We start from the raw sequence: 14,988 nt of genomic DNA on the forward strand, positions 1-14,988 counted from the left end.
CCCAGGTGCGGAGCCCCAAGTCCCTGTGAAGTGCCTGCTTTTGTGTGTAACCATGTTTAGTGTTTTTTCCAAAGCCTACTGGGCTTGGCCCTACCTCCAGCCACTTGCCAATCAAATGGCAAGTTCCAGGGGCCACAACGAAGAAAAACACAGTGTTCCAAGCTGTTCAGCCGCCTTGAAAAGAGTGCCACTAGAGTATTTCTTCTGAGCCAAGCAAGCACTGTTAAGCTCAGATTTTTCACAACAAAGATGCTTTAGTGTCATACCACTGACAGGGTCTGAGAACACAGACCTATCCCCCCACCTCCCCCATTCATACAAGCACCTGGGTTTTGGGCTGTCCCCAGCAGGAGAAGTCAAAGGCCAAGCTGATTTTTTTTTTAAAGAGTTAGGTGGTGCCGAGTATCAGCAGAGCACCACGCCGTGCAAAGTGGATGCCAGCTAAGCAAGAGCAATGCTTTTCTTGGATATTCTCATAAATCCACATGCTGAGTTTTCCCAAGCTTCAAACCAGCAATGACAACTCTGATGAATATGAACCAGAAAAGGGCAAGGAAAGCATTTTTTTGATGACTGTGAACAACTCATGGAAAAAACAAATCACTGCTAGGCTTTCTAGTGCATTTTACTAGTAATTCTCAGTGCCTCTCACCTGGCCCCCTGAACCTCCATTAGGTTAGTCACATCTTCAACCTTCATTTAGCTGGTCTCTGCGGCTAAAGAGATTTTTCGGTTTTGATTTGCACAAAAACTCCAGTGTGCATTAGTCTAAGATGGTTTAAATATAAACCACACAGTAGGGAGAAAAAAAACAGGCCTCAATGCCTCTCCCTCTCAATGGCCATTTTGTCTCCGGCATCTCTAGAACCTTTTGTGCAGAACAACAGAAGAAAACTGGCTTTGTCCTCGGGCTCGCGGATGCCCGTTGCCATGGCTGGGAGTTCACAACGGCCCAGTCATTTGCCCCAAGTTGTCTGTGATCCTGGCTGCAGCTCTCATGCTGGCTCCCAGGAGGGCTGGCAGCAACAAGGGCTCAGATTCTTCCCCAGGGAATGAATGTCTCACACACACACCCTCAACTCACGACCTTTCTTGCCACTTTACTAACTCCTAACAATCCATCAAATTAAAAAGAAAAGAAGTAATCAAGGTTTGCAACTTTGAAACAACCAGCAGGAAAATGTAAGCAGAGAGAATCGTTAGTTAAGAGACGTAAGATTGGATGGTGGGGGACCAAGGTCTCCCTGACTTAGTTCTCCACCAGGAGTGACTGTGCCCCGCTCGGGGACATGGGGTGACATCCGGAGATACCTGGGGTTGTCAGGACTGGTGGAAGGGATACTCCTGGCTCTAGTGGGTGGAAGCCAGGCATGCTGCTCAATATCTTACAGGGCACAGGAGAGCCCCCCGCAACAATTACACAACCCCAATGTCTGCAGCACCAAGGGGGAAGAGTCCTGAGACAGTGCATGCACACACGTGCTCCATGTTCGCATCCCTGGTTTTCACCTGGGGCCGACTCTGCCCCCAGGCGAGGCATGCAGACACTGCGTCATCACAGCTGGGCAGGTGCCACTGGCAGGTAGTGGGTAGAAGCCAGTGATGCTCAGGACTCCACAGTGTATAGGACGGTCCCCACCCCAAACACAATAAAGGATGGGGCGCCACCAAGGGTCAAGGACGAGAAACCCCACTCTCAGGCTACCATGTACCATCCTGGTCTGAGACACCAGCATGACTGCCAAACTCCACAATTAAAAAAAAGAAAAAGAGCTTAAAATAACCTTACTTTGTCTAAAATATTACAGACAGTTTACAAATTTTGCTGCCCTGGAGCGCATGGAAAGCCCTGACGTCCAGACTTTACCCCAGACCAAATTAAATCGCAATTTCTAGAGGTGGGATTCAGGAATTAGAGGTTTTGCTTTTTTGCTTTAAAAAAAAAAAAAAGCTCCACAAGTGATCTGAAGTTGGAGAACACATGTTCTAGAGCAGACATCAGCCAACTGTGGCCCATGGGCCCAACTGGGCTCTCCACAGGGCCTGTGAATTCAGCATGCTTTTTTACATTTTGAAATGATTGTGAAAAAAAACCAAACTCAAAGAATAATCCTGCTTCGTGACACAAGTATATGGAATTCAAAGTTCTGTGTCCAGAAATAAAGTTTTACTGGAACACAGCCGAGCTCAATCCTTTCTGTACTGTATGGGGGTATTTTCAAGCTGCAAAGGCAGAGCTGAGTAGTTGCCAGGTATTTACCATCTGGCCTTTTACAGGAAAAGTTTGCAGCTTGCTCTTCAAGAGCACTGGTTCTCCACCTTTCATGTGCACATCAATTCCCGGGGAAACTCCTTACAGTGCAGGGTCTCTTTAGGCAGGTCTGGGCCATCGCTCCTCACTGAACCTCCTCACTGAACCTCCTCACTGAACCACAAGGGTAGAAAAGAGGGGCTCTCCAAGAGGGGTCGGCGCAGCCTTGAGAGACCCCAAGACTCCGAAAGTGCAGGAGGCCCAAACTGTCTTCATGATAGCACTAGATAATACTGACTTTTTCCCACTGTTGACGTTTCCACAGAACACTGCCGATGGCTATAGCACAAATCAGGCAGTGGCACCAAAGTGAATGAATCAGCAGTTCATTCCTTACCACCACACACTCACAGGGAAAAAACAAGAGTTTCACTTTGATGTGGTTGAAAAAAATTATCAACTGTGATAACTCTACACACCCTTTTGAAGATTCTGTGCAATGAAATGAGGACACATCCAGGACTTCTGTAGCATACCAGCTGCTGCTGCTGCTGCTGCTGCTAAGTCGCTTCAGTCATGTTCAACTCTGCACAACCCCATAGACGGCAGTCCACCAGGCTCCCCTGTCCCTGGAATTCTCCAGGCAAGAACACTGGAGTGGGTTGCCATTTCCTTCTCCAGTGCATGAAAGTGAAAAGTGAAAGTGAACTCGTTCAGTCGTGTCCGACTCTTAGTGACCCCATGGACCGCAGCCCACCAGGCTCCTCCATCCATGGGATTCTCCAGGCAAGAGTACTGGAGTGGGGTGCCATTGCCTTCTCCGGTAGCATACCAGAGCACTATGCAAAGTTCAAGCGCAACTGAGTTTCAAGCTGAACTAGCATCTTGTTTTCTGGCCGACAGCTATTTTTTTCTTTAAAGAATGACTAACACAGTATAGTTATTATGACGGGAAGAAGACAGATGGCCAACAGGCATATGATAAACAATGCTCAACATCACTCACTAAACATCAGGGAAATGCAAATTAAGACCACAATGAGATATCACCTCATACCTGTCAGAATACTATCCAAAAGACAACAAATAACAAGTGTTGGCAAAGGTGTGGAGAAAAGGGAACCCCTGTGGGCCATTGTTTTCCATAGTGGCTGCACCAATACATTCCCACCAACAATGTTTTCCTGTTCTCTGGATAAACACTCAGAAGTAAAATAGCTTTGGTTATATTGGTAATTCTGTTCTTAATTTCTGAGGAATCTCCACATTAATTTGAAAAGATATATGCACCTCTGCTCACTGCAACATTACTTATAATAGCCAAGACATGGAAACAACCTATGCCCACTGATGGATAAATGGATAAAGATGATATAAGAACTACCATGCCTGCGTGCGTGCGTGCATGCTAAGTCACATCAGTCATGTCCAACTCTTTGTGACCCAATGGACTGTAGCTCGCCAGGCTCCTCTGTCCATGGGATTTTCCAGGCAAGGATACTGGAGTGGCTTGCCATTTCCTCTGGTTCAATCCTGAACCCACATCTCTTATGTCTCCTGCCTTGGCAGGCAGGTTTTTTACTACGAGCGCCACCTGGGAAGCTCAAGAACTACCATATGATCCAGCAATCCCACGCCTGAGCATATATCCTAAGAAAACTGTAATCTGAAAAGACACATGCAACCCAATGTTCATTGCAGCACTATTTACCAAGACAGGGAAGCAACTTCAGTGTCCATCAACAGACGAATGGATAAAGAAGATGTCATTGTTCAGTTGCTAAGTCACATCCGACTGTTTGTGACCCCATAGACTGCAGTACACCAGGTTTCTCTGTCCTTCACTATCTTGCAGAGTTTGTGCAAATTCATGTCCACTTAGTGGTACATATATACAATGGAATACTACTCAGCCATTAAAAAGAATGAAATAATGCCATCTGTAGCAACATGGATGGACCTAGAGATTATCATACTGAGTTAAGTCAGAGAAGGACAAACATCATGTATCACATAAGCAGAACCTAATTTTTAAAAATGATACAAACGAACTTATTTACAATACAGAAACAGACTCACAGATTTCAAAAACAAACTTATGATTACCTAAGGGGAAATACGTGGGGGAAGGATAAAATAGGAGCTTGGGGTTAACATATACACACTGCTGCTGCTGCTAAGTCGCTTCAGTCGTGTCCGACTCTGTGCGACCCCATAGACGGCAGCCCACCAGGCTCCCCCGTCCCTGGGATTCTCCAGGCAAGAACACTGGAGTGGGTTGCCATTTCCTTCTCCAATGCATGAAAGTGAAAAGTGAAAGTGAAGTCGCTCAGTCGTGTCCGACTCTTTGCGACCCCATGGACTGCGGCCCACCAGGCTCCTCCATCCATGGGATTTTCCAGGCAAGAGTACTGGAGTGGGGTGCCACTGCCTTCTCCGATATACACACTACTATATATAAAATGGGAAACTAATAATGACCTATTGCACAGCATAGGGAACTATACTCAATATTCTGTGATAACCTATACGGGAAAAAAATTTGAAAAAGAACGAATATATGTATAACTGAATCACTCTGCTGTATACCAGAAACTAACACATTATAAACCAACTATACTTCAATAATTTTTTAAAAAAGATGATATATATCTTATGTGTACATCTCACATACACACACAATGAAATACTACTCAGCTATAAAAAAGAACAAATTCTTGTCATTTGCAACAACATGGATGGACCTTGAGGGCATTATGCTACATAGGGTAAGTCAGGTGGAGAAAGACAAATAGCATATAATTTCACTCATATGTAGAATCTAAAAAAAACCAAAAACAAAAAACAATTCATAGATACAGAAAACAGGTTAGTAGTTACCAGAGAGGAAGGGGGTCGGGGGTTGGGTGAAATGGGTGAAGGGGGTCAGCTGTTAGTCTGGTGATGGACGGTAACTAGATTTTGTGGTGATGACCACTCTGCAGTGTACACAGATGTTGTATACAGATGCTGAATTATAATACTGTACCTGAAACATGATACACACACACACACACACACACACACACACACAGACTTGGTTATCTGGCACAAATTTTCTTAAAAATGATGTAAATGAACTTGTCAACTTCAAAGAAAATAAGCGACAATATCTGTTGCCAATCAATTTTGGAAAACTTGCACCTGTGAAAGGCCCAGCTTCCCAGTACTTAGAAAACTTCCTAATGAAATCAGTGGTGATGTTAATGAAATGTGACTTTTGGGATATTGTATAATAAAATGTGTCAATACTTGGAAGATTTGTACCAGCCAGAGAACCGGTATTTTCCAAGTGACCAATGAAGGATGTTACAAAATCATTCTCTAATACAGACCGATCAGACTGCAAGGAAGAGCAATAGATTTTAATGGAACGGAGTAGAAAAAGTTCACTAATACAGTTTCAGATTCCACATTATCAATAATCTTTATTCCACATTATCAATCAACCACTTGCTGGATTTTGGTGCATTATCAAGGAAGAGTTCCACAAAAACATGAAAAGGCCATTAAAACATTCCTCCCTTCTCCAACTACCTATCTGTGAGAGACTGAGTTTTCTTCATACACTTCAGCAAAAACTAGATGCTCCAAGATGCCTGTGAGTGAGGGCAGAGGCAGATGTAAAGATAACAGCTGTTGAATATTAGGCCAGATATTACAGAGATCTGATAAAATGTAAAACAGTGCTGCTCTTCTCACTCAGGCTTTGCCTTGTTTGGGAAGAGTTATCTTTCTCAAACATTATTTTTGTTACCAGGTTATTGATTTATTAGTAACATTTTAAATAAATAAGTTCATTATTTTTTAAAGGATAGAATATAATCTATTTCTGAGGTCAAATACTAATAAAGACAATATAAAAATAAATTATATAACTTTTAACTTCTATGATGAAAACATTAAGTAATATCTTAGTTATAATTTCTAATACAAAAATACCTAGAGATATAACCCACATGAGCAAAAGCTTTCAGGGCCTTCAATTATTTTTAAGAGAGTAAAGGTACTTTACACCCCAAAGTCTGTAAACCACTGGTATATACCATTAAGAAGGTATCATGAAGTCAGTGGACATGGGAGCTTCCTGCTAAAGACCTAAGAAAACACCCAAACGATAGCTTGCTTCCTAGTTCTCTTAAGACCTTCTTAGAGTCATTAATGTACAAGTCCAACTGTATAATGCCAAGAACACAAACTATTTTTAATGATATAAAGAGAACTGTTTTTGGGGGGATATCCTTCTCAAACCTGGTCCTAAAATCTGTGAAATCAAAACTTTTCATTTTTGTGGCATGTTGTGCAACATCTCACAATTGATGAGCCTCTCACATTTGCAATATGGCTTGGAGTAGGAGATATCACAGAAAAGGAAAGCTATGTTCACTTGGTGAGAGCAAATAAAGTTAATAAATAAAGAAATTTATTTATTAATAAATAAATAAATAAAGAGATCTTGTTAGTCCCGTCCTTCACCTTCTGTGGGGACTGGCTTAGGTTTTCCTAAAGACCATGTGTGTGCTCTAAGCCTAGTTAAGTGGGGAGAAAAGAACCAGGGAAATCTAGACAAGTTGGGGATGTGTGTGTGCTTGCTCAGTTGTGTCAGACTCTTTGGAAAGCTAGCTCTAAATCTAAATGACAGAGGTTTTAAGAGCACGGAGATTTCCTGTACGGTGTTCAGGAAATTTGAGGTGCCCCTGCAATACTAAGCTTTAGCATCACTCAACCTCCTTGACCATCTAGGTTTCAGTGTCTATGTGTTGCTGGATTGCACTGAGTTCAGTGAGTGTCTATTGAATTGCTGCTATGTGCAAGGCACCATACTGGGAGCTGCAGGGGTTTGGTTTGCCCTCCTGGTCTTGACAGTTTGGAGTGGGGTGAGGGACACGAACACAGCAGAAATATTCAAGTAGAATGAAGAGCGAGGTGACTCAGGGACATGGGGAAGGAGGTATAGGCATCCCCTTGGCTTAGTGTGGGGAGCTTAGGAAGGGGCGTGTGGGTGGCAGTGGTGTAGACAGGCCTTTAAGAACAGAAGGATCCTGTGGTTAGGACAGATTGACAGGCATGAGTGAAGAAGAACAGCACTGATGTGGTTAGGCGCCAGTAGGGAAAGTTGAGGGCATGTGTGGTGGAGTTTGTCAAGGGCATTGGGACAGTGTCAGGAGACAAGCTGGAGAGGCAGGCAAGGCCCTCCTGTGGGGAGGTCTCTGAGCCAGCCTGCAGCCCTGGGTGCTTCATTTTGTAGGCAGTAAGGAGAGAGGGAAGGTTTGTGAACAGGCGAGTGACATGATCTGAGGTGTGCTTTTAAGAGATTAATCTGGTGCTAGCGTGTAGGCTGAACTGCAGTGGGTGCAAACTAAACTCTTCCACTGTGGGTGGTAGCAGAATTCGTCTTTTTGAGTTTTATTCAAAGGGCGCAGGGTGTATTCAATGAAGGCAGGAAGGGTAAAAATCAGACAAAGCTTGGAGCTGTGAAGCAAAGTCACACGGCATTTTACAGGCATGGCTCGGTGAGAAAACACGAGAGAATATATGTGAACGAATTTTCTTAGGGGCCACTCCAGAAAATATCAACTCACCCAGAGACAGAGGGCGAATCAGTAGTTGTGTGGAAAGAAAGGGCTTACAAAGGGACCTGGGGGATTGGCAGACATGTCACCATCTTGCTCGTTTCTTGGGCACGTATGTTTGTCAAAGCTGATCCAACAGGTCACTTTACATGTATGCACGTTGTGCATATCAACTGTAACTCAAAAAAAGTTTTTAAAAATGACCTTTTTCTTTTCCTTTTCCTTTCAAGATATGCTTCTTAAGTTCAATTTTTGCAAAAGATGCTAGTAATGGTAAAAGGTTATAAATCCCTTTTGGAAACTAAGGATTGGCAGCAAAAGTCAGGAGCCTTAACAGCCACAGCGACCTGGGTGGGGTGGGCTGGTGGGGGGTGGAGGGAGATATCCTACAGCTACAGAACCTATGGGCTAGTTGGTGACAGGAAAGTGTAGGGGCTACTGTCATTAAGGAGAGAAGCCAGTGCTTTAAGGGGACACGTGATGCATTTCCATTTTGAAACATCTATATGGCTTGCAGCAGGTAGCCTTCTAAGATACCCCCAATCGTCCTCACCTCCTGATATTCATACCCTCCCCCAGAGTATGGGCTAAACCTACTGACTAGCTTCCCTGATTAGGTTTCAAAAAACTGACTTCCATATTCCTAGCACTCTCTCTATTGCTGGCACACTCTATCACCCATTCTCTCTGATGAAGTCAGCTGCCACATCATGAGGGAGATATGGGAAAGCCCACATGGCAAAGAATCAAGGGAGGTCTTGGGCCAAGAGCTAGTGAGTAGCCGAGGCCCTCAGTTCCACAGCCTTTGAGGAACTGAGTCCCGACAACAACCACAGAAAGTGATCTAGGCAGTGGATTCTTCTATGGTTGAGCCTTCAGATGAGACTGAAGCCCTGGCCAATGCTTTCAGTCACAGCCTTGTTAGAGACCCAGAGACAGCTAAGCAGAGTCCAGACTCCTGACCTACAGAAATTGAGATGATATATGTTGTTGTTTCTGACTATCGAGTGTAAGATTAATCTGTCATCCAACAGTAGATAACTAATACACAGCTTCAGCTCTGGTATATGCCTGCAGCTCTACAATAGAATCTTTAAAGCATTTTTTAAAAAAATGCAATGACACAAAGATGCAATGACAATCTTAAAACATCAAGAGAAGTTTGCTTCAAATTCACTCTCTGCTAGGAATGTGGTGATTTGGCTTTGGGCATCTTGATAGAAAACATGTATACAAGTTGCCTTTCAATTTCAAGTTTATGTTGCCCTTCAGAAAGGTATTTTGACCTGAAACAATACTTTACCAAAGATGTTATCATGAGGAACTATTTTCTCCATTAAGATTTTGATCCTCCACATATATAGTAGTGATAGTCAGACTTCAGTGTGGCTCTGAATTGCCTGGGGAGCTTATTAAAACAAATCAAATTCCTGGGACCCACCCCGAAGGGGGAATCTGGCAATCTGAAAGTTTAACCAGCATCCTTGGTGGTTCTTTTACTTAACACAGAAAATAAAACTCGCTAAAGTACAACAAATGGAGTAATAGATGAAAACAGCCCATGGTGTCTATTTAACAGGACTTGGTTTATTGTGGGAACACTCAGAAAAGGGCTTGTAAGAGGCCAAAGGGGCTGAGCTTCCAGAAAGACTCAAGGGACCCTCTGAAGAAAGACTGAGCTTTAGCCTAAAGCCTGTGAACAACCGGTACCCCAGGGAGCAAGGATTCTGGAGCCTGGAGAGAAGAAGGTAAGGGATCTTGGGTGGAGATTTTAGGAAACTGAGTGAGTAGCAAAATATTTAGGTCTTGCCTACCATAAGTGACTGGATTTATAACGAGTGCTAAGAATACAATCACTCTAAGTCAGGGGTTGGCTTTTTTTTTTTTTTTAATGGAAAGGGCCAGATAATAACTCTCTTTGGCTTTGCAGAGCATATGGCTGAAACCACTCAATTTTGCTGTTTTTGTAGGAAAGCAGCCACAGACAATCTGTAAATGAATGACCATAGCTGGTTCTAATAAAACTTTATTCACAAAAACTCAGCTGCGATTTTTGTGTGGTGAAACACAGTTGTGATCATCAGCCTGGTTTAAGCCAAGTCCTCATAGATCTCCAGAATCTCCATCTATCACCACTGGGAAAGAGCACATGACCATGAACAGGGTTGTCTTAAGACCACAGAAAAGACTTGTTTTGCTCCTACTGGCCTGACATTTCACCACTAGAGTTACTCCTTGGGGTGAAAGCACTGACTCTGGAAGTTACTAGAGAAAACGCAAGCTGCTCTTCAGAGAAAATCTCATCCTACCTAGATGACTCAGACCTCCAGAGCTTTCTGCTTCCCGGTGCACAAGCCGTTTCACAAAAGCTTTTGACAGATCTAGAAACACATGGGTATGGGTGTATGTGTGGCCTATTTGTGAGTAAACAGGGACCCGCGAAAGGACACAGCTTGGGGAGGTGGGAAGACTAACCTCTAAAAGCAGACTTGAGCTGCTTCCCAATGTCTCCAGTTAGCTCTCTGGGGCAGGGGGGCAGGCAAAAGAGTTCAAGACAAAATTAATTTTAATTAACTCAAACTGAAAACATACAACATGGGGGGGTGGTATTATAAAGGTAATGAAGATCAGATGTCACTGTTTCTAAGAGACTATAAATTGCTGCTTTGAATAATCCAAGTCAGTTTCTCTAAAACCAGATGCTGTACCTGAGAGAAAGCCCCAGATAGACACTCAGTTCTGACCGATCTGCTTTTCATCTCTTCTTTCTTTGTCTGCTCTGAACTGAGAAATAGACACAAGACTGAAAGGCAAAGGGAGTTCTGTATGTCACAGACACAGTGGCAGCCACTGCTACATAATTGAGGGCTAAGCATATACCAACAGTATAGCTGATAAAAAGTTGAACATTTGTAAATGAAAAACTCTATGTATATGACTGACATAATAGCCTTTGGTAAATAAGTTATAAAATAGTTACCTGCCCTATACTGGCACATTTTGGGGTGAAAACTGCAGGTAATTTGAAAATGGAATAAATAATCCACAGCAGAAAACAAAACGCAAAGAACTCTTTAAAAACTCAGAAACATTATGGCATGAACCCGGGCTAGAACATGCTTGTACTGTGTCCATTGTTCACCTCCATGTAACCTGAAACACCTTCAATCAGTGGCAGCCATCAGACACACACACTGGGTGCTTCCCCTGGCCATAGCTGTGTAAACCGAGAATGCTTCTCCAGCCAGACTCCGGGGATCAGTTGCCCTGCCCGAAAACTCACACGACACCATCAGACCCCGGGCTATAGTCCACACATGACCAGCAACAGAGACCAAAGATGCACACAGAGAGATTACAGGTTCCCCACCTTGAAATACAGTTCAAGTGTTTTCAGAAAAGGCCTCAAACATAGTTGCCTTACAACTATAGGTTAGGACAGTGTGACAAGACAGTGTAACACCAAATCCAATAGCATTTCCCAGGACTCTCATATCTCAGGTGTCACTCTATAGAGTGGATCCATGGCAGAGAAGTCCCAGGCTAGGGGGCCAGAGGGAGAAAGGCTAGGGATCTCAAGGGGCCTGCCTTCTCAGGTCCCACCTGGGCAGATAGGAGGAGCCCAGCAGTGTGACCTGATGCACAGTACTGAGCAAGCAGGAATGTTAGCATTTGGCCAAGTGTTGAGCAGGAAGCCCCTGTGTTGGGATTTCCACTGTGTTGGGATTTCCATGGCTGCCCGGGAATCTTGGCCATGGAAATCCCAACACGGGGGCTTCCTGCTCAACACTCGGCCAAATACCAACATTTCTCATGCTCTCCCCACACCTTTAGTTCTAGTCCATATGTGAGAGGGTGATCTCTTTGGACTTCTGGAATTATCTAAAACATCTGAGTCCAAGCATCAGAGCCATTAGGATTTGTGAGCTGGCCAGAAGGGGCTTCCCTGCTGGCTCAGTGGTAAAGAACCGGCCTGCCAATGCAGGAGACGTGGGTTCGATCCCTGGGTCTGGAAGATCCCCTGAAGGAGGGCATGGCAACCCACTCCAGTATTCTTGCCTGGGAAATTCCATGGACAGAGGAGCCTGGAGGGCTATAGTTCATAGGGTCGCAAAAGACTTGGACATGACTTAGTGACTCATCCACAACAACAGGAGGGGAACTGGCAACTGCTGAAGGGAGTGGTTTTTGTACTCCTTACCTGGTAGACTGAATGCAGAACTACACAGATCTACCACTGTCTGAATAGTCATTCTTGGTCTTTTAGCTTACAGCTGTATTAGGTGACAGCATCTTACATGTCACTGTATTATATTCAAGAAGATGATGAGGGGCATTTGAGAACTTCTCCCAACTCCCATCAACTGCTTTCTCCTCGCTTTCTCCAGAAGGAGACAAGCTGGACCCATTTTCACTGCCCCATCCCCCATTCTCATTCACCATGATTTTAAACAAAGAAATAAGAGGAGGCACATTTTCAGACAAGTGGCTAAGAGAATCCAAGGTCACCAGCCTTTCAAACTAACCAGGACTCAGTGCATTAACGACTGGCAATTCTTACACCTGCCTCCCCATAAAGAGGGACAGAAAGGACAATGGAAAACACAGCGATTTCTCAAACTTTTGAGGGTAAACCCCCCTCTTCAATTCCTTCTTCTGTCTTCTCCCTTCTTGCTTTTGGACCTTGCTCTCAATTAGTGCTTCTCGAACTGCATTATGCCCAGGAATCATCTGGAAAGTTCTGAAAATGCAGACTCGGATTCAGCAGGCCTCGGGGGGGCCTGAGACTCTGCATTTGTAACAAGCTTCCAGGGGATGCTGATCCTGCTGGCCCATGGACCACACGTGGAAGAGAGGATCTGAATTCTCTCTGATGACACTGACTGAAGCCCTTGTGACAACCTGCAGTAGCCTGAACCACACCCTACACGCTAAGCACAACATTCCATTGAACACAACTGAAGCCCAAAGGGCTCCTTATTTCCCAAGTGCCACTGCCTCAGGCCTAGGTCCCCAAGGCAGTGTCACCTGAGGTGGCCCTTGTGGCCACCCACCCCTTGATTTCCTGGAGGCCCAAAGAAGATGTGGATGCCACCTGGTCAAAGAAGTTAATTCAAAAAGAAGAAAGCAGTACAGATGGTGAAGGATTCACTATCCAAGTGCTAAAAATGTAACTCCACAGAGAAGTTTCACCCAAAAAGGAAGATGGGAAACGACTGAGGCAAAGGAAACTGGGAGCACCTTGACGTCCCTCACGGGGAGTAAGCAGTTTGGGGGAGGAGGTCTCTGCCACAGTGCCTGAATTTTCCTTTGGTAAAGATCTCCCCGTCGGCGTGGACCAAAACCTCTTCCCACTGTCTGTCCTCCACTGGAAAGAAACGGAGAACTCTGCAAAGGGGGAAAATAAAAGACACAAGAGCCATATGGAATCGTCTATTTTTTCCCTCACACCATCTGGTTTGGGATCTAAGCACAGAATGGCAACTGCGCTGACTGAGGAGACAGCAAAATCTCTGGGCCACTGGGAAGGCGACACCATGGCTAGGTTCAGTCCCTCCCTCTGGGGATTTACTTTCTCCCCCTCTGACAAGAATCTGCTTGATCCTGGAATTCTCAGCTGAAACATCACCAGCAATGTGATTAACTATTAGAGTTTTACAGTTTCTCATCATACCACTCCAGAATTCTCGAACCTCTGAAAACTAAGGTTGGTTTCTTTTTGGGGGTGGGGTGGGAGTGGAGTTCATCTGGCAGTGAAACCCATTCTGCTCTGAATTCCCTTGATATCCAGAACTGACCTTGAATGGCCCAGATGCTGTTCGCAGATGTCATTGACCTAAGTCCAGCGCTCCAGAAAGATCCATGTGTTGGACTTGAGGGGTGCACCCGGACCTTGCTGGGGACACGGCAAGTGCATACGGTATGTGCACCACATCACTTTTCAAAAGCCCCAACTCTTCTGAATTCTTAACTAAATTAAGAATTTAGCCCCAGCCGTTACAGATAACGTGGAGACCTTCTTGTCATGTTAACAAGTACTGCCCGTTCTCTTTCCCTCTCTGTCATTCAACTGTACATATTTTCCTTTTCAGGGCGGGGAGCAGGGGAGGCTTTTGAGCTAAGTTTACATAGAAAATTCACCTTTTTAAGTGTACGGTCCAATGTGGTTTTGAGTCAATTTACAGCATGGTGTAACCATCACCACAATCTAATTTGAAAACAGCTCCATCACTCCATAAAGGATCCTTGTACCCTCAGCAGTCACTCCCCAACGCTGCCTCCCCCAGCCTCCGGCACTCACTCAGCTATTTTCTGTCTCTCTGGATTTGCCATTTCTGGACATTTCATGTCAGTGGAACCCTGCAGTATTTGTTCTCATGTGTCATCTTTGACTCAGCATCCTGTTTCTGAGACCCATCTGTGTTGCAGTATGCGTCCTGCATTCCCTCTCACGGCCACACAGTATTCCACTGTATGGATACATAACGCCTAATGGCAATTTTTTAAAATCAAGCTTCTAGAATCTTCCATCCTTCAAAGGCTCCAAGAGAACAAATGTCTGGTGGCATTTCTTGCTCACCTCTTCGAGCCGGCACTACACAGGCACACAGAGCTGGCGCCTTAGTGGCCAGAGATGGAGTGAAGGAATATGTCACTCAAAGCATAGAACTAAATCCAAAGACAGATTTCATGTTAATTAACCTGAAGCCACAATTCAGGTTTTAAAGGAAAAAAGTTTTAATTATTAAGTGAATGACAGGTGCTATGACTTTGTAACTCAGTGTAGGTCTTACATTGTACCTCCAGATCGCTGTTTCTGGACTTTTCGGTTCTATGCTGTCATTTCTGATTTATTCTTGAAGAAGTAAGAAGACATTTCGGATGAACAATGCTATGGGTTCACACAGAATTCCAGCAATAACTTGAAGCCTGGTGTGTTTCTCTGACCCACCACCATCCCTTTGTATTCCCATTTTAAGTAACTTAAAACCACTGAATCTTAGCTCTGTGTGGACTTCAGGGATGTAGAGGGTGGGTGTGCATATCACTCAGGTTTCTCCCCTTCCAGGTCCCCAGACGGGCTGATGCACAGTTCACTCAGACCCAGCACTTAGATGTTTTGAG

The 14,988-nt window shown here is 44.5% G+C and overlaps 1 protein-coding gene across 5 annotated transcripts in view; it reads right to left on the reverse strand.

Moving 5' to 3' along the window:
• Window positions 1-14,988, reverse strand: part of GPM6B (glycoprotein M6B) — a 158,677-nt gene that overhangs the window by 22,453 nt on the left and 121,236 nt on the right. The gene's annotated exons all lie outside the window — the stretch shown is intronic.

The sequence above is a fragment of the Bubalus kerabau genome, chromosome X (genome assembly GCF_029407905.1).
Source record: "Bubalus kerabau isolate K-KA32 ecotype Philippines breed swamp buffalo chromosome X, PCC_UOA_SB_1v2, whole genome shotgun sequence".
In the NCBI taxonomy this organism is placed as follows: domain Eukaryota; kingdom Metazoa; phylum Chordata; class Mammalia; order Artiodactyla; family Bovidae; genus Bubalus; species Bubalus kerabau.